The following is a 19,977-nucleotide window of genomic DNA, read 5'->3' as shown; positions in this document are numbered from 1 at the left end:
TGAGAGCGGAGGGGACAGAGTGGGGAGTAGAAGGGGCCTGGCTGTGTGTCTGGGAATTGAGGTGGACAGACCACGTGGTGGCCGTGAGCGTGTTTCGGGCTTACTGGTGAAAGGGGGTGGGGCATGCCCTTCCTCAAAACAAGTGGCCTGAGGTCCCTGAGTGGGACACGTTCTGCCCAGGAGGCTCTGCAGGGAGTGAAGGGGCCAGCTGCTGTGGGGGAGGGGCACCTCACGTTCACCTGGGCACCAGGACGTCTTTCTTTTGGTCCAGCAGTCATACTCCTGGGACTCGAGCCAGGCACACCTTTGCAGGTGTGAGACAATCTAGGCAGGCTTGTGAGTGTCAGAACAAACCAAGGTCTGTCTCTGGGGGGGGGGGGGGCAAGATAAACCAGGAGATGCCCACAGACCTGGACACTGCACCCCTTAAAAACCGGGCATCCTTCTTTTTTCCTGCAGGGAGCTCCCAGGGAGCACCATTAGGACGAAGAGCAGGGGTTGGAGCAGCATTTATGGAGGGGGCGAGGGTAGGAACACCTGTTCTAACTCCTCGAGTTGGGTTGATTGTATGCTGGGAGGAGACCCGAGAAATAAGAGGTTACTCCTCCTAAGGGGTGGATGCTTCAACAGGGAGGGGTTAAGATGTATCAATACAACTACTTGGACTTTGTTACCCATTTAAAACAATGAAATTACAAAACAAAAACAAACACAAATACAAAAACGAGAGTACTTATTTTTCTGTAGATGCTCCTTTTCAGGTTAAGAAACTTCTCTTATTGTTAAGACTATTTTACTGAATTGTTTTATTTAAGCCTTTTTCTGCATGTGTTGCTCTGATCCCATAAGATTGTATCCTTTTATCTGGTAACTTGGTGGAGTACATGAGTACCTGATTGTCTGGAAACATCCCATCTTAGCTGTGACACATTATGTTGCATTATGTTGCTGTATTTGGTTTGTTGATACTTCATTTAGAATTTTTTGCAGCTTTGTTCAGAAGTGAGCTTGGCTTTCAATTGTCCTTCGTCATACTGTCCTCGACTGAAGTTGGGGTGGATTATTCTGGTTTTATAGCTTGAGTTGGGTAATGTTGCCTCTTTTTTTTTTGGTATGTGCCCCTAGCGGGAACCGGGAACCAAACCGGGGACTCTCTGGTCCGCAGGCGGACTCTCCAACTGCTGAGCCAAACTGGGCAGGGCGCCTCCTTTCTATTGTGTAAAAGAGGCTATAAGACTGAGGTTGCATGTTTCTTATGTAGTTTCTTAACCTGGGCCTGGCCTTCGTGTAGACTGATTTTTATATCCCGGTTCAACTCCTTTAATAGTTCTAGATCCACCCCGGCCAATTTTGCTCAGTGGTTAGAGCGTTGGCCCTCGAACCAAAGGGTCTAAGGTTTGATTCTCGGTCAAGGGCACTTAGCTCAGTTGCAGGTTGATACCCAGCCCCCGTAGGTGTCGTATGGGAGGCAACCAGTTGGTGTGTCTCTCACATCAATGTTTCTCTCTCTCCCTTCCTTTCTCCCACTCTATGTAAAAAAAAAATCAATGGAAAAAATATCCTCGGGTGAGGAGTAACCAAAAATAAAAAAATAAAAAAATTGCAGATCCGTTCCGATTTTCCAATCCTGTTTGAATGCGATTTGGTAAGTTGATTTTCTAGGGAGGGATCTGCAGTAGTTACCTGTCACCATGTCACAAATGACACCAACGTTCATTGGCTTTAACAACAACACTGTCATCTCACCGTTTCTGTGGTCCAAGAGTCTGGGCGCAGCTTAGCTGGGTCCTCAGGCTTGGGGCCTCTCACAGGTTGCCATCGAGATGTCACTGGGCCGTGGTCTTATCTGAAGGCCCCATGAGGAAGGGTCCCTTTCCGAATCCACTCATGGTTGTTGTGAGGATTCTGAGGGACTCCCCAACATGACAACTGGCTCGTCAGAGCACACAAGCATGAAAGGAGAGGGAGAGGGAGAGGAAGAGAGGGGGTAAGCAGGAAGGGGGGGGGAGAGAGAGAGAATCATAGTCTCAAACCCTCCTGTCAGAGGCGTCCTTCCGTGATGGTGCTGCGCTCTCTGTCAGAAGCCAGTCACTAGGTCCAGCCCCCCTCAAGGGGCAGGTTACACAACGGTGTGCACCACGGGGGTCATCGCAGAGCCCCCGACCCCACTATCTATGTCCTCAAACGTCTCAGTTTCTTGGTACAAAGGTCATTCTATTTTCTTAATTTTTATATCTTTACTGTGTCTAACATTAAGTTTTCCTTTTCATTCCTACAATTGCTTTTGCCTTTCTGTTTCTTGAGCCATCTCAGCAGAAGTTTATCAGTGTTCACAGTTTGCAGAGCCAGCGCTCGGTCTGGTGGACCATCTCTGTCGTCTGTCTGTTTTCTGCGTCATTAATTTCTGCCGCCATCGCCATCGCGGCTTTCCACGCTCCTCAGGGTGCTTCTGCGGTCCTCTTTCGAGGTTATTGACTTCTTGATTTCTTCCAAGCACAGTTTCTTCATTTTCAGACTTTATTTCTATCTATCGTAAGCCTTTAAGGCCGTGACTGTCCTTGGTTCTGCTGTATAGTATTATATTTTGGTATGTAGTGTTTTCTTTGTTCAGTTCTCAGCATTTAAAATTTTCTGATAGCCCAGCCAGTGTGGCTCAGTGGTTGAGCCTTGACCCAGGCACCAAGACGTCACCGGTTCGATTCCTGGTCAAGACACATGCCCAGTTTGTGGGCCCGGTCCCCAGTGAGGGTCAATCGGTGTTCTCTCTCATTGATATTTCTGTCTCTCTCCCTCTCCCTTTCTCTCTCTCCAAAATCAATAAACAAAAACAAAACATTAAAAAAAAAACACATTCTTTGCCCTGGCCGGTTTGGCTCACCGGTTAGAGCGTCAGCCTGCGGTCTAGAGAGACCCGGGTTCGGTTCCCACTAAGGGCACGTACCTCGGTTGCAGTTTGTCCCCGGCCCTGGTTGGTTGTGTGGATAGCAGCCACTCGATGTGTCCCTTTCATGTCGATGTTTCTCTCTCTCTCTCTCTTCCTCTCTCTTCCTCCCACTCTATCTGTACAAAAAATGTCCTCGGTTGAGGATAAAAAAAATAAATAAATTAAAAAAAACAAAAAAAACAACAACACATTCTTTAAAAAAAAAATTTCTGATATTTTTCTTCTGTGACTCATGAGTGATATAAGTGATATAAAATAAAAAAAATTATTTTCTCAATATATGGGGGTTTTTGGTTAATTATTTTATTATCCTCAACCAAGGATATGTTTATTGATTTTAAAGAGAGAGGAAAAGAGAGAGAGGGAGAGAGAGAGAGAGAGAAATATCCATGTGAGAGAAATAGAGATCAGTTGCATCCCATATGCACCCCTACTGGAGATCAAACCCACAATGTAGCTATGTGCCCTGATAGGGAATTGAAACTGCAACTTTTTGGTGTATGGATGATGCTCCAACCAACTGAGCTCCCCAGCCAGGGCCTAGATTAATTAATTATTTTTTTATCCTCCCCTGAGAACATTTTTTTTTGCATTTACCTTTAGATGGAGCAGGAAGGAGAGAGGAAGGGAGAGACACATCGAGTGGTTGCCACCCACACGACCCCAACCAGGGCCGGGGACAAACTGCAACCGAGGTACATGCCCTTAGCGGGAACCAAATCTGGGTCTCTCTGGTCCGCAGGCCGACGCTCTAACTGCTGAGCCAAACCGGCCAGGGCCCTAGATTAATTTTTATCTTCATCTGCCTTTGGGTAGAGGACACAGTCTGTATGCTGCTAACTCTGTTTTTGAGACTTAAATTACATCACGTCGCTGTCCCCTGGCTTCTGTTGCTGTCAGGAAGTTGGCTGCCAGTCCTTCCAAATGTCGGTAGTATGTTTTCTCACTGGCTGCTTTAAAAAAAATTTTTTTTTTTTTTACTGATTTTTTAGAGAGGGGGGTAGAGAGAGAGAGATAGAAACATCAATGTGAGAGAGAAACATCCATCGACTGCCTCCTGCACGCCCCCTACTGGGGATCAAGTTGCAACCCGGGTATGTGCCCTGACCGGAATCGAACTGGGATCTCTCAGGCAATGGGACGACGCTCAACCCACTGAGCCACACTGGCCAGGCTCTCTGGCTGCTTTTATAGTCTCTTTATCCCTTGTGTTCTTCAGTTTCACTGTGGCATCTCTAGGGTGATTTCTTTTATTTGTCTTGCTTGGGATTCAGTATGCTTCCTGAAGATAAAGTTTTGTGTCAGCGGTTCTGGAGAACATTCGGCTGCTATTTTGTTGACTTTTGCTCCCACCTTATGCTTGACTTACACAGCCCTCCAAGCCTCTTGACCTCTTGTTCCTGTTGTTTAGTCGGTTTTTATTTCTGCATTCTCAGTAATTTCTCTGGCTTTCTCTTCCCGTTTTCCAGCCCAATCTTCATCTCTGTCTAATCTGCTATTTAACCTGCTTATTCAGCTTTTCATTTTGGTGATTACATTTTTCATTCTTAAACGTTTTCTTTGGTTCTTTCCAAATCTGCTTCTTCTTTTGCTTTGTGTTCTTTTCTTTGCCTATTTCAATTTCCTCTTTTATCTCTAAATATACTTATTTTATATACTGTAACTAATGAAACCAAAACAATAGTACCAGATATAATACCAAAGTCTCAGTTCCTTGAGGTTGCCTGCCACTGCTTGTCCTTCTGCCTGTCACTCCCTGAAGCTGGTTTCTCATGTGCTTTGTCCCTTTGGACTGTGGACTTACACCGGGTGAGCTTTGTGTGAGGATTCCCGCAGGGCACCTGGAGCGAGTCTCCCGGGACAGGCCCTGCTTCTGGGAGGAGCCCGGGAGTGGGACTGAGCTGGAACCAATTCGGGTTAATTTCCTGGACTCACAGAGGGGACTGCTAGAGATGCAATCCACAGAGAAGGAAAAGAACCCCAAAATCAGGCTCTGAGATTGAAGACATTGCTGGTGGTCAGGTGAATCTACACAGCTCCTGATGCATAAAGCAACACCGAAAGCCGAGGGGATATGCTAGATTCAGGTCTAAGTGACTAAGCAGCTGAGCTCTCCTGGGGGACATAGCCCGGCCTGAACCGCCTCGTAGAAGACAAGTGTCAAGTGTCATAACTGGGGGTCCAAAGCTGGGAAGCCCCTTGCACCCTCAGCCCATCAGTACCAACTGCTCTAACCAGTTTGAGACACAGGTGCAAAATGTGTCTCAGATTTTGTCCTCAGTGAATTTAACTTTCTGTTGCCTCCTCTCTCATCCATCCAACAGAGGATTTCTGCTATCTCAGCATAGGCAGACTCAGTCACTATTTATAGAGTTTTCTTCAAATAACATTGAAAAAATATTTTTTTTATTGATTTTTAGAGAGAGAGGGGAAAGGAGAGAGAGGAATGATAGAAACATCGGTGAAAGAGACACATCCATCTATTAGCTGACTCCTGCATGCCCCCACTGGGACTCGAGCCTGCAACCCGGCCATGTGCCCTGACCAGGAATCGAACCGGTGACCTCTGGTCCATGGATTGATGCTCAAGCACTGAGTCACACCAGCTGGGCCAAATAACATTTTTGGAGCTGAAAAACTACCATATATATGCAATACATGGTGTATAAAGAGCATGATTTTTTAAAAAAGGTGATTAGTAGTATTAAGTTAAAGAGCATGACTTTGGGGGGAAGATGATTATTACATCTTGGTATGTCAAAGTTCAGAACTAGAAGATAAATGTGAAAGAGACCATGATTAGGCACCTACAAGGTGTTATCCTTGGGGCTCTGTCCATCCGAGGTTGTCTTCTTGCCAGTGGCCTCCCACCCCCTTGTGATTTTGTGTCCTGTGAGGCAGTGGTCCCAACTTTCCGTCTCTCCTTGGTTCTGATTCCGAAAGCCCAGGCACCCGGCCTCAACACGCCCCTTCTGGACCCACAGGCCTTCCTCCTGTCCTCCTGTCTCCTCGGTGACCCCTGGAACCCCATTTCCCCTGCGCCCCACACCCGCCCCCCGCCAGGCACTGGTTGAACCTCCGTGATTCCACCTCCCAGGTCATGTACTCACAATCCCCCGCCCCCACAGGCGCACGTGGTGACTCCAGTGCCCCCTGAAGGCCTCTGTGCCTCAGCCCTGCCCGCATCACCTCTGTCCCCTGCGATGAATCTGAAGTTATATTTCAACAGCCCCCTGCTCTGATCCCCTGCGGTGACACCCCGCGGATGCCCTCCTCTGCCTCCCGCGCCAGGCTGCCGCCACAGCCGGCTCCAGGCTCCTCCCGAGCTGCGGCTGCCTTGGCCCCTGGCACACCTTTCTCGGGAACACTCCTCCCCCCTGCGGCCGAATTCCCGCTCCTCCTCCGCCTCGCTGTCACTGCTGGGACGCGTTTTCCTATCCCCGCTGTGAGTGAGGGCACACGCACGAGCACACACTCCTGCACGAGCACACACTCCTGCACACACACACGTGCCTTCAACACTGAGGTGGACTCCTGTGTGCTCTTTTCAACCTGCATCTTTCAGTTCACGTGGCATGGCCGACCTCTGCCACTTGCGCTTGTCCCTCAGCGAAGACCACGAGGGTTGCCCTTGAGTCTTCGTGTGGTGGCAGGTGTATCAGCCAGCCCTGCCGAGGGATGCTGATTCTGTCTCCATCCCATCATCCATAGAGGGGCCGTCCCGGTACGGTGCGGCCCTGGTCACCCTGCTGCAGACAGTTCTGGGGGTGGATAGCTGTGCACAGGGTCTGCACATTGGGAAGACCCGGGGCCCACGCTGCCAACTCACCCTCTGGAAGGATCACACTGTTGACACTCACCCCAGTAGCACTGGAAACAATGACACCCTTCTAGGTGCATAATGGTTTTTTCATTTTTTCTTTTTTCTCATTTTGAAATCCAACACGCTAAGATGTCATATTCTACATCTCACTGTGAAATGCGACAGTGGCGTAATCAAGTTTGTTAAGGTCAGCGGTGAAAATAGATGGCAGGTGTCTGGCTGGTCTGGCTCAGTGGTTGAGCGTCGACCCTGCACCAAGAGGTCACTGGTTTGATTCCCGGGCAGGGCACATGCCCAGGTTGTGGGCCAGATCCCCAGTGGGGGGCATGTAGGAGGCGGCCAATCAGTGTTCTCTCTCATCGATGTTTCTGTCTCTCTCTCCCTCTCCCTTCCTCTCTCTCTAAAATCAATAAAGAAAAAATATTATTTAAAAAAAGAGAAAGTAGATGGCAGGTGCCAGGCCTGTCCTCTGTGAAGGTGTCGGGGTCCACCACAGGCTCAAGGCCGAGATCATGGGTGACAGTGACTCTGGCAGGCGACTTCCCTTCTCTCCGTCACAGGCTCTGTCCCTCTTGTCCTGCCCGGGAGCCTGTGAGGATTGGTAAGGTCACGTGTGGAAGAAAGCACTTTGCAGAGAGCCGTGCGCACACAATGCACCTGCTGTGTGTTGGAGAAGTGACGTCACACACGGTGGCATGTGGTGAGCCCAGCCGGCCCGCCCCGGGGACAATAGCACTTAGAAAAAAGTGGCTCAGATGGGCAGGCGCCACAGTGGGGAGGGAGCAAGAACAGAAGCAAGGGCTGAACTCTGCCGTGAGCCCGTGGACACCCGACCAGGGTCCCACGTGCCTCACATGCTGGGGTGGGCTCTCCTGCGCTCCCCTGGGGTGCAGACGAAGGAGGCCGTGGGTTTTGCCCATCCCTGTTACCGTCTGTCTGGAAGAGGCATGGTGGCACTACAGCTGGGCGTCTCGCCATGTCCGGTGCGGTTCTGGAGCACCGTAGAGGCTGGTGTATTGGCATTAGCGGTGCTACCCGCCCGCACCCAAACTGGGTGTCTGCCTGTCATCACCGTACGGCACTGCGTTTCTGTGCCAACTTTGGGTTTTCCTTGTTGCTGAATCATTTCATGGCTCAGCAAATCTGAGAGTAGCATCTCTTCTTCCTCTGAAAGCCACCAGTCTGAGAGCAGCTGCAGCTGCTGGCTCTTGAGTTCACTTTGTGGCATTTAGGTGGCTGCTTGGCAGGAGCAGGTAAGGCTACCTGTCCTTCTGGTCTCGTGTCCTGAGGCTGCTCAGACGTGAGGGCTGCATCTGGGAATCCCTGGATGAAAGCTACGCCAGGGACTTGGCAGGGTGGCTTCAGGGTCAGGCTACTGGTAGGCGGGCCTGTCTCGCTTTGCTGTCGGGGAGGCCAGTGGGCTCAGAGGGGATAGTCTCCCTTTCTCAGCCGTTTTGTTTATTGCCATTTGCATGGGGGAGGGGTTACACATATGTTTGTGGCCTTTTGAAAATAAGTTTTAAAATATGCCATCACATTTAGGATAGGACAGGTTTATTTAACAACAATGATTTAGCCAATGACTCTTTTTCTTTCTTTCTTTCTTTTTTTTTAAACTCATCTTTATTGTTGACTGTATTGCATGTTTCTCCCTTTTTTCCCCATTGACCCCCTCCTCCCCATCCCGCCCCCTCCTGCCTTCCTCACACTATTGTTGGGGTCCATTGGTTGTGCATATATGCATAGAAGTTCTTTGGTTTATCTCATCCCGCCCTCCCTCCCCCCTTCCCTTTGAGGTTCATCAGTCTAACAACCAATTTGTACTTCTTAATCCCTTCATCTTTTTCACCCATCTCCCCAGCCCCCTCCCATCTGGCAAGCAACAAAAAGTTCTCTGTATCTGAGTCTGTTTCTGTTCTGCTTGCTCATTTTGTTTGTGGATTCAATTGTTGATAGATATGTATTAATTGTCATTTTATTGTTCATATTTTTGTTCTTCTTTGCCTTCAAGAAGACCATTCAACATTTCATATAATACTGGTTTGGTGGTGATGAATTCCTTTAGCTTTTTTTTGTCTGGGAAACTCTTGATATGGCCATCGATTCTCCTTGACTATCTCTTGCCACTCCCTTCTGGCCTGCACAGTTTCTTTTGAGAAATCAGCTGACAGTCTTATGGGAGCTCCTTTGTAGGTAATGGACTGCTTTTCTCTTGCTGCTTTTAAGATTCTCTCTTTGTCTTGAACCTTTTGCATTTTGATGATGATGTGTCTTGGTGTGGACCTCTTTGGGTTCAACTTGTTTGGGACTCTGTGTGCTTCCTGGACTTGTATGTCTGTTTCCTTCACCACGTTAGGGAAGTTTTCTTTCATTATTGTTTCAAATAGGTTTTCAGTTTCTTGCTCTTGCTCTTCTTTTTCAGGCACCCCCATGATGCAAATGTTGGCACGCTTGAAGTTGTCCCAGAGGCTCCTTACACTGTCCTCATTTTTTTGGATTCTTTATTCTTTTTGCTGTTCTACTTGGGCGTTTTCTGCTTCCTTATATTCCAAATCGATGGTTTGCTTCTTGGCTTTACCTACTCTACTATTGATTCCCTGTAAATGATTCTTTATTTCAGTTAGTGCATCCTTAATTTTGACTGGCCCTTTTTTATGTTGTTGATATTCTCACTGAGTTCCTCAGAGGTCTCCTTAAGTTCCTTGAAGGTCTCACTAAGTCCCCTGTATGTCTCACCAAGTTCCCTGAGCAACCTTATAACCTGTGTTCTGAACTCTACATCTGTTAGATTGTTTATCTCCATTTTGTTTAGTTCTTTTCCTGGAGTTTTGTTCTTTTCTTTCACTTGGGACATATTCTTTGTCTACTTATTTTTGCTGCTTCTCTGTGATTGTTTCTATGTATTAGGCAGAGTTGCTATGCCTCCTAGGCTTTGTAGGGTGGCCTACTGTTGTAGGTGTCCTGTAGGATCCAGTGGCACAGTCTCCCTGATCACCTCAGCTGGGCCCTCGTGGTGCACCCCTAGTGTGGACTGTACACCCTTCTCTTGTAATTGAATCTTGATTGCTGTTGGCACATCAGTGGGAGGGGTTTACTCAGGCTGATCAGCTTCAAGGACTGGCTGTGTCCACTAGCCACTGGCCTCTGACTACCTTGGGGATTAGCTGTGCAGGGCCCACCACACAGAGCAAGACTTACTTCAGCAGGGCTCTGGTACCCACTGAGTCCTCTCATTGAGTGTGTCACTTCTGGAGGTGGTTGGCTGGTGGTGGTTCGATGTGGTCTGAAGGTGTCCACTGGGTGTGCTGGCTCTGGGGCAAGGTCAGCCACTCACTGTGCTCTATCCAGGGCCACCTGGCATAAGCTACAAAGTGATCTGCAGATGGCTGCTTCTTGTGCTGGGCTTGGAGGTGTCCAGGAAAAGCCAAGTTGTGAACCAAGGCTGGCTGCTTCTAGTGCCCGGCCTGGGGCCACTTAACGAGAGGTATGGGCTCGCTGAGACTGGCCCCTCTGGATCCCCGGCTCCACACCGCTCTTGTGGGCCGCTGGGTGGCACAGGGCCCTATGGAGCCCCGGTCCTGCCGCTGGTGGCTGGGGAGTGCTGCTGCCCAGTGGGCTCAGCTCCTGCTCAGCCTTTGCTGTAGTTTTTTTGGGGGGGAGTAGAGGGGTAGTTCTCTGCTGCTTGTCTGTGCTTCTGTTGCCTGGGGATGTCTGCCTGCTCCCCAGCCTCTGTTGCTGGGGGTATATCTCGACTCTGATCGGGCTGCTACTGCAGGGGATGGTGCTGGGCTCCTGGCCATTTGTGGTTTCTGCAACAGGCACCTGGACAGCTCCGCTGCTGTGCACTGGTCTGTGTGGACCCAGGGTGTCCACTGGCCAGATGGTGCCAGGTGCACTGGTGGGCTCAGGTACCAGATGTTGCTTGTTTGAGAGATTTTAGGAAACTCTGAAGCAGGATCCAAGACAGGCCAATCCTATGATAAAGCCTTTGGAAACAGCTTGGGTGGGCCTGAAAGTTGGGTGGGGCAGGGCCTCAGGGAATCACCAGGGCAGGGCAAACAGTGTGAGCCAGGTTTCTGGAGTCCCAGATATGGCAGCCATCTGTCTTCTCTGTGGGGGAAGGGTTCACCAAAGGCAAAACAGCCTCCACCAGCACGTCTGTCCAGGAGAAAGCTGCCCCTCCAGCCCTCGTCTGGAGGCCAAACAGCTAAGTTCTTCCCTGTTCTCTGGTGCCCCTCAAGCTGCCTCTTCCCGGAGCTCAGAGGGAGTGGGTCTGAGTAAGTCCATGCGCGGGCCCTTTAAGAGGAGCTGCCTGCGGCTCCAGCCGCCTCAGCCTCCCTCAGCCTCAGTTCCCGCTGGTTTTACAGCCAGAAATGATGGGGATTCTCTTCCTGGCATTGGGACCCTGAGCTGGGCACCTGGTGTGGGACAGGGACCCCTCAGTCCTCAGGGAGGACCTTCCCAGCCGAGGTATCCTCCTGATTTTTATCTGACGCACATGTGGGTATGGGACCAACCCGTCCACCTCTGACCTCCTGCCAGTCTTGATGTGGCTTCTTTAATCTCGTAGTTGTAGGACTTCCATCCAGCTCGATGTCAGGCGGTTCTGAATGATGGTGGTGGTGTAGTTTTGTTGTAATTTTGATGTGGTTGTGGGAGGACGCGATACTGCATTTACCTGCACCTCCATCTTACCCACCTCTCTCTTTTTCTATTTTTGATCCTCACCTCAGGATATTTCCCCATTGATTTCATTTACTTATTTTTAGATACAGTAGGGGGGAAGGAGAAACATCGCTGTGAGACACACATCGACTGGCTGCCCTCTGCATGACTCCGACCAGGGCCAGGGATCAAACCCACAACCCGGGCAAGCGCCCTCGACTGGGAATTGAACCCGCAACCCTTTGATCCACGGGCTGACGCTCTAATTGCTGAGCCAAACGGGCCAGGGAGCCAATTACTCTTTATTCCCACTCCCATGCATCCGCCAAACGCTGGCACGAGCACGTAGGTGGAGAGGCACCGCTGCCCGGAGCGCTGCGGGAGTCTGGGCAGCGGCCGGGGCCCTCAGAGCGGCTGTGTCCCGCGGGGTGCTGTCCACACGTGGGACACGGAGTGTGTTAATGCACAGCAGGAGCTTCCTACAGGCTGGTGGTTTGGTGACAGAGATGGGCAGGGGGGCTGGGGGACAGAGCAAGGCAGACTGACAGAGTATGAAAAAGGGGGGCTTCTTATACATAAGGGTTCTTAGGAAAATCGAGAAATTTGAGAAGATGGAAACGGAAGTGATAATAACTAATTGTTTGTACTTGGCCATTTAGCAGTCCTTGAAGCTCATTTCCAGAAAGGGTTCAGTTTCTTCTTCCAAAGTTTACAGAAGGCATAGGAAATTGGAAGCATTTAATAATTTTGTCATTTTTTTGTAACTTGTGGTTATATTGTATTTCCAGGAATGGGTTAGCTTCTTTTTTTAAAATTAAGAAATATGAAAACAGATAAACTGTTGAATTCCCATACCTACCATCCAGTGGAAGAATTAGCCACGTAGAATCATCTGAAGCCAGAGAGTTGGTGAAATCAAAAACTTCCAAAACGTCTAACTTGCAAACGGAAAAGGGCGACGGGAGGGAACGCGCCCGCAGAGCCGTGTTGGCTGAGCTGCGCTGGCCCTGTGGGCCGGGAGCCCTGGCGGCTGGCCTGGGGTCCGAGGCGCCGGCCGCCAGCGCTCACATGGGGTCACGGAGCACGGGAAGGAGCGTAAGACCTCTCCGTGAGGTGCTTTTACACTGATTGGATGTTGAAAGGACAGTATTTTGGATATATTGGGTTAAATAAAATTTATTATTAAGGTACATTTGCCTATTCTTTTCACTCCTCCGTGTGGCCGCTGGAATGCGTTAAAGTGGCAGGTGTGACTCTGGCGCGTGTCATGCTCCCACTGGACGGGCGGTCGTGATTCTAAGCATCCTCTCTGGGAGGGCTCTGTGACCTGGGGCACATCCTCCACCTTCTCACCTGTTTCACCCACACTCTACTAGGAAAGTAAGACAAGGAAAATAGATAAGTGGTGGAAAAGAGAAGTGAAATTGTCTTCTTTCACAGGTGTGCAAAGTCCTAAGGAATCTACAATAAGCAACAACTAATAGGTGAGTTTAGTGCACTTACAGGATACAGGTCCATGCAATACAGTCAGTGTTATTTCTACATACTGGATTGGACAATTAAAATCTAATAGAACACCATTTACAGTAGCATAGAAAATACAAAATTAAAAAAAATATATATGAAATTCTTAGGGATAAATAGAACCAAAAAATGTGCCAAAAGAAATTAAAGAAGGCCTATATAAATGGGGAGATACACTATGTTTTGTTTAAAGCTTATCTTTATTGTTGAATGTATGACAGATGTTTTCCTCTTTTTCCCCCATTGACCCCCTCCTTTCCAGTCCCACCCCCATCCTGTCTTCCCCACACTGTTGTTTATGTCCATTGGTTATGCATATTTGTAGAGAAGTTCTTTGGTTTATCTCATTCTGCCCTCCCTCCCCTCTTCCCTTTGAAGTTCATCAGTCTAACAACCAATTTGTACTTCTTAATTCCTTCATCTTTTTCACCCAGCCCCCTCCCATTTGGCAAGCAACAAAAAGTTCTCTGTATCTATGAGTCTGTTTCTGTTGTGCTAGCTCATTTCGTCTGTAGATTCAATTGTTGACAGATATGTAGTTATTGACATTTTGTTGTTTTTCTTCTTCAAGAAGACCCTTCAACATTTCATATAATACTGGTTTGTTGGTAATGAACTCCTTTAGCTTTTTCTTGTCTGGGAAACTCTTGAGATGTCCATCGATTCTAAATGATAGCTTTACAGGATAGCATCATCTTGGTTGTAGGTCATTGCTTTTCATCACTTTGAATATCTCTTGCCACTCCCTTCCGGCCTACAAAGTTTCTTTTGAGAAATTGGCTGACAGTCTTATGGGAGCTCCTTTGTAGGTAACTAACTGCTTTTCTCTTGCTGCTTTTATGATTCTCTCTTTGTCTTTAACCTTTTGCATTTTGATGATGATGTGTCTCAGTGTTGACCTCTTCGAGTTCATCTTGTTTGGGACTCTGTGCTTCCTGGACTTGTATGTCTGTTTTCTTCACCAAGTTAGGGAAGTTTTCTGTCATTATTTTTTCTAATAGGTTTTTTTTTTTTTTTTTTTTTTATCCTCACCCGAGGATATTTTTCCATTTTTTGTACAGATAGAGTGGGAGGGAGAGAGAGAGAGAAACATTGACGTGAAGGGACACATCGAGTGGCTGCCACCCGCACGACCAACCAGGGCCGGGGACAAACTGCAACCGAAGTACGTGCCCTTAGCGGGAACCGAACCCGGGTCTCTCCGGACCACAGGCCGACGCTCTAACCGCTGAGCCAAACTGGCCAGGGCTCTAATAGGTTTTTAATTTCTTGCCCATTCTCTTCTCCTTATGGCACCCCATGATGTGGCACCCCATGGTAAGCTTGAAGTTGTCCCACAGGCTTCTTACACTATCCTCATTTTTTTTTTTTGCATTCTTTTTTCTTTTGGGTCCCCTGATTGGGTGTTTTTTGCTTCCTTATATTCCAAATTGATGGTTTGCTTCTCGGCTTTGCCTACTCTACCATTGATTCCCTGTAAATTATTCTTTATTTCAGTTAGTTTGCTCATCTCCATTTTGTTTAGTTCTTTTCCTGGAATTTTGTTCTGTTCTTTCACTTGGGATATGTTTCTTTGTCTCCTCATTTTGGCTGCTTCTCTGTGATTGTTTCTATGTATTAGACAGAGTTGCTATGTCTCCTAGGCTTCGTAGGGTGGCCTATTGTTGTAGGTGTCCTGTAGGTCCAGTGGCATATCCTCCCTGCTCACCCCAGCTGGGCCCTCGAGGTGCATTCCTGGTGTGGACTTTACACCCTTCTGTTGTAATTGAGTCTTGATTGCTGTTGTCACATCAATGGGAGGGATTTACTCAGGCTAATCAGCTTCAAGGATTGGCTGTGCCCACTGACCACTGGCCTCTGGACTCCCTGGGAGGATCTGCGATGTAGGGGCCCAGCACACAGAGCAAGACTTACTTCAGCAGGGCTCTGGTAACCTCTGAGTCCACTCATTGAGTGTGTCACTTGTGGAGGTGGTTGGGTGGTGGTGCTTCGCTGTGGTCTGAAGCTGTCCACCAGGTGTGCTGGCTCTGGGGCAAGGTCAGCTTCTGCCTGTGTTCTCCCCGGGGCCACCCAGCATAAGCTACAAAGTGGTCTGCAGATGGCTACTTCTTGTGCTGGGCTTGGAGGTACCCAGGAAAGGCCAAGTTGTTAACCAAGGCTGACTACTTCTAGTGCCAGGCCTGGGGCCACTTAATGAGAGGTATGGGGCTCGCTGAGACCAAATGCTGCTTGTTTGAGAGATTTTAGGAAAATCTGAAGCAGGATCCAAGACAGGCCAATCCTATAGTAAAGCCATTGGTAACAGCTTGGGTGGGCCTGAAGGTTGGGTGAGGCAGGACCTCAGGGAATCACCAGGGCGGGGCAAACAGCATGAACCAGGTTGCTCCCAGATATGGCGACAGTTTGCTGTCCCAGGGAAGAGCTCACCAAAGCAACATCAGCCTCCGCCAGCAGGTCTGTCCAGGAGAAAGCTGCCCCTCCAGCTCTCACCCCAATGCTAAACAACTCGGTTCTTTCCAGTGTGTCTCTGGTGCCTTTCAAGCTGTCTCCCCAATGCTAGAGCCCAGAAGGAGTGAGTCCAAGTAAGTCTGTGTGCTGAGTCCGTGTACGGGCCCTTTAAAAGGAACCGCCTGGGCCCTGGCCGGTTCTGCTCAGTGGTTAGAGCAGCGGCCCATGGAACAATGAGTCTTGGGTTTGATTCCAGTCAAGGGCATGTACCTTGGTTGCGGTTCGTCCCCAGCCTTGGTCGGGGTCCTGCAGGAGGCAACCAATCGATGTCTCTCTTTCTCTCTCTCCACCTCTCTCCCATTCTATCTGATGATAAATGGGAAAAAAAAAAAATTCTCACCCTGGCCAGTTTGGCTCAGCAGTTGGAGTGTCATCCCGCGGACCAGAGTTCTGGGTTCGGTTCCTGCCAAGGGCACGTACCTTGGTTGCAGTTTGTCCCTGGCCTTGGTTGGGGTTGTGAGGGTGGCAACCAGTTGATGTGTCTCTCTCACATCGATGTTTCTCTCTCTCTCTTCCTCCTACTCTCCCTCCCGCTCTATGTGAAAATAAATGCAAAAATGTTCTCAGTGAAGATTAAAAAAAAAAAAATCCTCGAGTGAGGAATAAAAATAAATAAATAAGAGGAGCTGCCTGGGGCTCCAGCCGCCTCAGCCTCAGTTCCTGCTGGTTTTACAGCCAGAAGTGATGGGGGCTTCTCTTCCTGGCACTGGAACCCTGGGCTGGGGGCCTGGTGTGGGACAGGGACCCTTTGCTCCTCAGGGAGGACCTTCCCAGCCGAGGTGTCCTCCTGGTATTTATCTTTCACACGTGGGTGTGGGACCAGCCACCCACGTCTCCACCCTTCCTTCCAGTCTCGATGTGGCTTTTTGAATTCCGTAGTCGTAGGACTTCCATTCAGCTCGATGTCAGGTGGTTCTGAATGATGGTTGTTCTGTAGTTTAGTTGTAATTTTGATGTGGTTGTGGGAGGAGGCAAGTGCACCTTTACCTAAGCCGCCACCATGACCGGAAGTCCGAGATATACTATGTTAATGAACCAGAGGACCCAATGTTACTCATGTGTCAGTTCTACCGAAACTGACATGGAGATTCAGTGCGATCACAATCATGATCCGGGCAAGGTTTTTCTGGTTGTTTGTTTGTTTTTTAGCAATTTACGCTTATTCTAAAATGTACATGGAAATCCAAAGACCTAGAATAGCCAGAATAGTTTTGAAGAGGCCAACAAAAGACGACCTGGTTTTAGGACTGTCTGTTGCTCCAGTCATCTGGACACGGTGCAAAGGTGTGCACGAAGAGCAGTGGACTCCAGAAACAAACCCACGCGTTGATAATCAGCCAGTTTCCAACACAAGTAGCAGCGTGATTCGACGAGGCAGTGATGTGTTTTCAGGAGATGGTGCCAGCTGACTGGACACCCATATGCCGGAACAGTGGACCTTTGTCCTACTTCTTCCCACGGTACCAAAAACTGAACTCAAAGTGGGTCACACACCTACAACTACAAGAATTATAAAATAAAAATGCGGTGTATACATACAGTGCAGTGTTATTCAGCCTTAAAACAAATATGCTTATGACATGGAGGCACTCGGAGGATATCACGCTGAGTGAAACCAGTCAGTCACAAAGGTCAGCTGTGCGATTCCACTTATACGAGGTGCTCAGAGGAGTCAGGTTTACCGAGACAGAAAGTAGATGGTGGGTGCCAGGGTCCCGGGGGAGGGCGGCAGGGAGTTAGTGTTCAATGAGGACAGGGTTTCAGTTGGGGAGTTAAAAAGTTCTGGAGATGGCCGGTGGTGATGGTTGTACCACAGTGTGAAAGTGCTTAATGTCACTGAGCTGTGCACTTCAAAATGGTTAAAATGGTGCATTTTCTGTATATTTCACCACAACGTAAAACAAACAAAAAGTACTCACGCTGGCCAGTGGACCTGGCGTTTCACTTTGTTGATCACAGCCTCAGGTCATGCTGGAGGGAGGGAGGGGCTGGCTGTCCTGGAGGGGAGCCCAGTGTGCAGGGTTTCACGGGGTTGGGGAGGGAGCAAGAGGGCCGATGAGGTTGCAGAGCTGCCGCCTGGGAGGCTCTGGGAGGGACGGAGCTGGTGTCCAGAGGGGCCAGCGGCCTGGGGCTGTTTCGATCTGAAGGGCAGGAGCATGGTGGGAGGAGCCCATCTTCAGTGGCTCCGGAGAGCCTGCAGGGAGGTTGAAGTTGCCTTGCGGTCCTTCCTGGGGTTTGTTCATTTGTGAGCCATCTGTGGGGCCTGCTTATCAGGCAGTGGGAGGCCCCAGCCTGGGAAGGCCCCGATAGGCCACAGCCTTGGTGTTTGCTGAAGGTAGTGGAATATTCAATTCACGGGAAATAAAATTCGGTCATAATGGTCAGTTCCCCTGATGGGCATGAGTTTGGTTACGTGTAAGTACATGTGTTTGTGCCTTTCACTTTTAGGCCTTCAAGGTGAAAACCCCTAAGGACGATTACTCCCACTGGCTGAGCCGACCTTGAGCCTCGGTAAGTTAGGAGAAAGAGGCATGAGTGGGTTGTGCATGCGTGCGTGTGTGTGCGTGTGTGTGCGTGTGTGTGTGTGTGTGTGTTTCTGTTTCCTGGAGCAGCCCTGGAGTGTGTCCCGCCCCTGTGATCTGGGCACAGCGCTTGCTGGCAGACACAGAAGTCCATCTGCCTTGAGAGCCAGGCTCTCTGAGTAAGCTTCAGTGACATTGAAGGACCTTGTGGAGCAGTTGGGCCTTAGTGCATGTTCATTGATTTTCTTAAAGTGGTATATACTTTGAAGTTTTCTTACAGCCAAAGGATATTTCTTAATCAGTTCTCATTTGTCCAAAATCCAAATGAAAAAGTTCAGGTATGTGGTCTCCCCTCCTGTTCTTCCCTGTAGGGGTGAGCTGAGAGCCCAGGCTAAAGATACTGCTGGGTCCCAGGGTGTCTGCAGGGGTGCAGCAGTGGGTGTCACCCCAGCAGAGCTGGACCTGGCTTTTGTTAGCAGACCCTGAAGTCCGAGAGTCTCTTTGAGATGGACATAGCTGTCCAGTTTAGACGTCCAGGGCTGACTTGTGGCCCCGAGGTCTGTGGTCTGTGTGCATGTTTGCCAGGAGGAGGGCCCGGTCAGCCATGGGGTGGTCAGCTCCTGTGGGGCACTCCCCTGGGGGTGCGCGTGGGGGTAACTAGTTCAGTGGACCTGAGGGCTCTGTCCTCAGGCCCATCCCACAGAGTGGCCTCCAGTTACCTGGGCCCTCTCTTCGGTCCTCTGTGTCCCGGCTCTGGGGACCCTTCTTTTAGGCTCCATGCTGACCGCCTCCCTCCTGCACCCGCACTCATTCTGAGATCTACTAGTATTAGGTGAGTGAGCGACCGGTTCCTTTATATTAGTTACACCTTGACAGGTGGCCTCCTGCCATTTCTTCTGTAGGTCTGGAGTCATCTGTCTTTTAAAGTGCTTTCTGGGGAGAGCGGGTCCCAGCCACCATGCCTGGAGGTTGCACGTTTGACTTACAGTTTCTAGTTCGTGGGCATGCAGTTCAAGTCCCTCTGTGATCATTACAACGAACAGTGTGCTGATAGCCACCACTGCTGAACACACACAGCTTTGGGGATACGAGTTGGGGTGATGCAGCCTGATGCCAATCTCACACTTTTTATATTTGTGGTCATGACTTGTTTAAAATAATGTTGCTGAAATAAATGAACTGAGCACTACAGTACTACCTTAGTTTTTAAATTAAAATAGCAATTTTCTTATGAGTGCCTATGTAGTAACTGTTAACATAAATGTGATACAAGCGGCAGCTCCCAGTACCCTATGGGTCTCATCTCCAACATTCTGAATCAAAACTGTTTGCTTTCTTCCCTCATTATTGATTTAATACACAGTTTATGGTTTCAGCTGTTCAATGTTGCAAGCTACTATTGTGCGCAAAAGAAATCACAGTTACATTGTATACTAGGGTTGCACTCCGAGTACTTCCTTTCTTTTCCTGTTGGATTATCATCAGCAACAGCTGGAGGATGCTCGGGACGGAGAGGATTCTCTCCTTTGCAGCTGGCAGGGATGCTGGGGCCCAGGGCACAGCCTGTGGTGCCGCAGGGGCTGTGGGTGGTGCCGAGAGCCTGGTGATCTGTGAGGCGCATTGCGTGTGCACAGCAGGCGTGTTCCTGCGGAGAGTGGCCCGGGGTCGCTAGTCATCAGCCGGAACTCTCCCCGAAAGATGGAGTTTGGGGAGATTGGAGGTGGACATCAGTCTGCTCTTCCTGGTTTTTGGGAATGGGACCTCACTGTCCTGTAACTGTTGAGGGCCGGGAAGAAGGGGAAGAAGAGGAATGGCGAGTTGAAGACATTGTGCTTTTTAGGACTCGTAATAGCCATGGATCGATCCCCAGAGCAGATTCAGAACCGAGCATCCGGTGAGGTGAACCCACATCCACACAACAAACCATTATATATACACAACCTAACTCTTTCCAGAGGCAGGAAAGAGACAGCAAAACTGACCAGCAGCCC

At 49.3% G+C, this 19,977-nt stretch overlaps 1 protein-coding gene across 8 annotated transcripts in view; it reads left to right on the top strand.

The window, feature by feature from the left end:
- The window catches only part of AGPAT3 (1-acylglycerol-3-phosphate O-acyltransferase 3), a 99,515-nt gene that overhangs the window by 10,632 nt on the left and 68,906 nt on the right, over nucleotides 1-19,977 (top strand). For 3 of the 8 annotated variants that reach the window (XM_036242332.1, XM_036242337.1, XM_036242339.1), the window contains exons 1-2: nucleotides 17,707-17,799; nucleotides 17,913-17,975. The gene's annotated coding sequence lies outside the window, so the exon portion shown is untranslated. The other 5 variants (XM_036242335.1, XM_036242333.1, XM_036242334.1 and 2 more) reach the window with 5 other exon arrangements.

This window comes from Molossus molossus, unplaced genomic scaffold (assembly GCF_014108415.1).
Source record: "Molossus molossus isolate mMolMol1 unplaced genomic scaffold, mMolMol1.p scaffold_m16_p_5, whole genome shotgun sequence".
In the NCBI taxonomy this organism is placed as follows: Eukaryota; Metazoa; Chordata; class Mammalia; order Chiroptera; family Molossidae; genus Molossus; species Molossus molossus.
The sequence above is the reverse complement of the archived record's forward strand: the minus strand, read 5'-3'. Positions and strand labels throughout refer to the sequence as shown.